General features: G+C 39.1%; 1 pseudogene; it reads right to left on the reverse strand.

Annotated features, from left to right (window-relative positions):
- Positions 1–2,089: 2,089 nt before the first annotated feature.
- LOC131402121 (homer protein homolog 2-like) lies at positions 2,090–3,145 on the reverse strand (annotated as a pseudogene).
- Between the last annotated feature and the right edge of the window lie 708 nt (positions 3,146–3,853).

Below are 3,853 nucleotides of genomic sequence, written 5' to 3' on the forward strand. Positions count from 1 at the left end.
TTTTTGGCTTTTTATTTTTGCTATTGAGTTTTCTGTGTTCTTTATGTAATTTGGATATTAACCTCTTATCAGACATACCATTTGCAAATATTTTATCCCATTCCATAAGTTTCCTTTTATTTTTTTAGTGGTTATCTTTTTTCTGCAGAAGATTTCTAGTTTCAGTAGTCCCGATTGTTTAGTTTTTTCTTTTTTTGCTTGTGCTTTTGCTGTCAAATCCAAAACATTGTTGCTAAGATTGACGTCAAGGAGCATTCCCTTTATATATTCTCTAAATCTCATGATCCAGTTAGATATGTTTTCTTTATTCTCTCTGCAGTCATCAAGTCTCTCTAACTGAAGTTGTGTTGCATTCGACTGTGTCTCTCTGTGTTCTGCACTTTGAATGGATTCACTTTGCTTAATATTCCCGTTCACTCATCTTCTCATCAGCTTGATCTAATTTAATGTTTAAGCCATACATTAAAATTTTTAACTTAAAATATTTTAACTCTTTAATTTATATATTTTTTCCAAGTATAGTTTGTCAAGTATTTTTTTATCATTCCTCATTATTTGATTTCCAATATTTCCATTTTTGTTTGTTTTAAAATTTTAAACATAATTCTAACATCTATTTTTACAGGCCCTTTTTCCTTAAGTTGTTCTCCTGTGTGTTTCCTAATTTCTTATTGTGCTGTCACACGTGGGAGACCTTCCATGGGGAATTGCTCTAGTCCGGATCTGTTTGATTTGTGTTGCTCTGGAATCAAGGTGGACGCCCCACCCAGATAGAAGGGCTGAGTGATCACCCAGCATCTGGAGGAAGAACTGACTTCCCTGTTTCATTACTACTCTGGATAATTTTGTTTACTTCTGTTCCTGTAAAGTTCCCACAAGTTCATTTCAATTCTGTGGGACCTTTTAAGGATTATTGTAACTTCCTAAAGATTTTCCATTGTCAGAAAGAGATTTCTTCTCTGTTGTTCTTCAAAATTACAGACATCGAAGTGATACACATGAGTAAAATATTTCACACAGATATTTTGTGAGAGGTAACAGTGCCTTGAGTTGTTGAAATCTTGAGTTTCTTGATTGAGGCACATACACCCTGCAATATACCATATGACTGTAAGTTGCAGAGTGTGCTTATTATATTTTTATGTTTAATTGAACAAATATTTAATAAGAACCTACTTTCTGTCAAACACTGTGCTAAGCACCAAAACTTCATGTTCCCACAGCACAGCAATATGCTCAGAAATTAAAACCAAGAATGGAGTCATTGTCACAACCTTATAAACTGAGGGCTGGTAGGAAGGGGATAAAGTAGATGCAAGTGATTCCCGTGCCAGAAAATGCACCCACCAGAAACTTTTTTCCACTGAACAAGTCTCCACTAAGTGGTTGTTTTAAAGCATCTCAATATTTATTGAGAAGAAAATTGTCATCTCTACACCCCATGCACTGGTGCCTGGTAGACATTCAAATATTATGAACAGGATTTTTAAAAATGCAGGTGTAAAGGATATTCATATTTGGACTATAAAACACTTTTTTCATTTAATATGGTTGCAATAACCCTTAAGAAAGATATGGCAGCTAGTCTTTTGGTGTAGTGGTTAAGTTTGTATGCTCTGCTTCTGTAGCCCAGGGATCACAAGTTTGGATCCCAGGTGCAGACCTACACACCACTCATCAAGCCATGCTGTGGCAGCATCCCACATACAAAATAGAGGAAGATTGGCAACATATGTTAGCTCAGGGTTACTTTTCCTCCCCGAAAAAAAAAAGTAAGATATACATATCCCTGCTGTGACTGCATAAATATTTCAGGCAGACCTATTTCTGGATCCTTAAGCTAGATCCAGAAATCTAGCTTCTTCCAGAAGTCTAGATTCTTCCAGAAATCTTCCAGTTGCCCACAATCTTTCAATGCCAGAGAAACAAGAGGAGATTTCTATTCTGGAGAGGAGAGAGCAGGTGACACAACTGGCTTGGAAGCACAACAAATTGCACCTGCATTTACAGAAGCAACACAGAAAGGAGAATGTCCTAGTCTTATTTTGTCTCACACACACACTTGGGACCATGTGGTCTCATCCCTGCCCTAGTTGTCCTTGTCCAAATTGGAGAGGCTTACACACAAGTCATGGAGTTCATTGATCTTCCTGTCCAGCACCTCTAGGAAGTTCTTCAATTTTACCTTCAGGTGGCATGGTTGCTAGTTACTTTCCTTAGTGTCTGTCTTTAGAGAAAGCACTCGGTCTTCCAGGTGCTCTTGATTCTCGCTCTTTGCTGCCTCTAACTTCTCAGAGATGTATTCACGCTCTGACATGAGCTGCGGTTTGATTTCACTTTGTTTTCAGAGGTCTTTTAACCCTGTCTTCTTTTCTCAGAGTTCTGACCCCAGATCCTCAATTCTTCTCTTCAACTGGGTATTCTTCTCCTTCTCTATGTTTATCTCACTGCTTTATTCTTCCAAGTCCTCAATATTCTTCTATAGCCAGTCATTCTCTTCAAGGCAGATAAAGAGCTGCCCCTTCCACTGCTCCACACTAGCCACTGACTCCTGAAATGCCATGGGCAGCCAGATATTGCTCTCCTGCAGGGGCTGCAGCTTATTCTCCTATTTCTACACATTGACAGCACTCTATGTCACAAATCAGCTTGTCCTTCTCAGACTTCAGCTGTGTGTCGAAGGTAGCCATATGAGAGGCCTTTTCATTGTGTATCCCATTGACACTGTAAACCTGAGTAGAGGGTGAACTTCCACACCCAGATTCTTGGGAATGATTACTCAAGGATTTGATTTTCTCCTGGGACTTGTTTCTGGTTACTTTGGCAGCATCTTTTACCTCCTAAAATTTCTCTGCAAACTTTGTCAGCTACTGTTCAGGGGAAAAACACAAACCAAACACCACTTTGGCTCTACTGTTGGTCCACTGCCCAAACTTCTGTGATATTTTAATTAAAGTAATATTAAGTGTGCTTGTGTTGTTTATAATCACTTTGGCTCCTTAAAAACTTAGGATCCAATAGTTGTTTTTGTGACACCTAGAAGTAGGATATGGTGGCTTCCTGCTCACTTGCTGACACCCAGTTCTTGGTGATGGAGTCCACCTGGAAGACATGCTTGGATGGTGAAGATGGGCTGTTCTCTCATCTTCTGCACTGCTTTTCTCAGTTACTCGCCACGCAGCACATAAGGTGGCCTGTGCCCACACGGCTCAGCCCTGGCACCTCTCAACTCTGTGAAGCTGCTGCTCTCGCCACCTCCAGGTGCAGCAGGGAATGTGCCACCAGGGGCAAGGTGATAAAGTTGCCCAGCTCCCTAATCAGGATCGTTACATATCCTCATGGTTTCCAGCACCAGGGCCCCCGACTGTGACTAATTTTTGGTATTTGAAAGTCATATTATGTTGTGCACAAGTATCAAAGTGTTAAAGCTTCATTTTAGTGATGGGTAAGAGAAAATGTTCAGAATCCATGAATTTCCTGTCATGTTAAGCTAGTAATTGGCAGAATTAGTCACCTGAATTCAGGCCCCTTGATTCCTTTCATTATGCTTCCACTTAACAGTTCTCTGATTCCTTAAAGTAATCTTAATTTAGATATTTTATTTAATCCAGAAGTTATTTAAAAGAATGTTTTAAGTGAAACCAGCTTGAGGTCATATGTTACTTTTTAAAAAAAATTTTGTTTATTGCAGTAACATTGGTTTATAACATTGTATAAATTTCAGGTGTACATCATTATACTTCTATTTCTGAATAGATTACATCATGTTCACCACCCAAATACTAATTACAACCCATCACCACACACTTGTGCCGAATTATCCCTTTCACCACCTCCCTACCCACTTCCTCTC

Source organism: Diceros bicornis (assembly GCF_020826845.1).
Source record: "Diceros bicornis minor isolate mBicDic1 chromosome 30 unlocalized genomic scaffold, mDicBic1.mat.cur SUPER_30_unloc_2, whole genome shotgun sequence".
Lineage (NCBI taxonomy): Eukaryota > Metazoa > Chordata > Mammalia > Perissodactyla > Rhinocerotidae > Diceros > Diceros bicornis.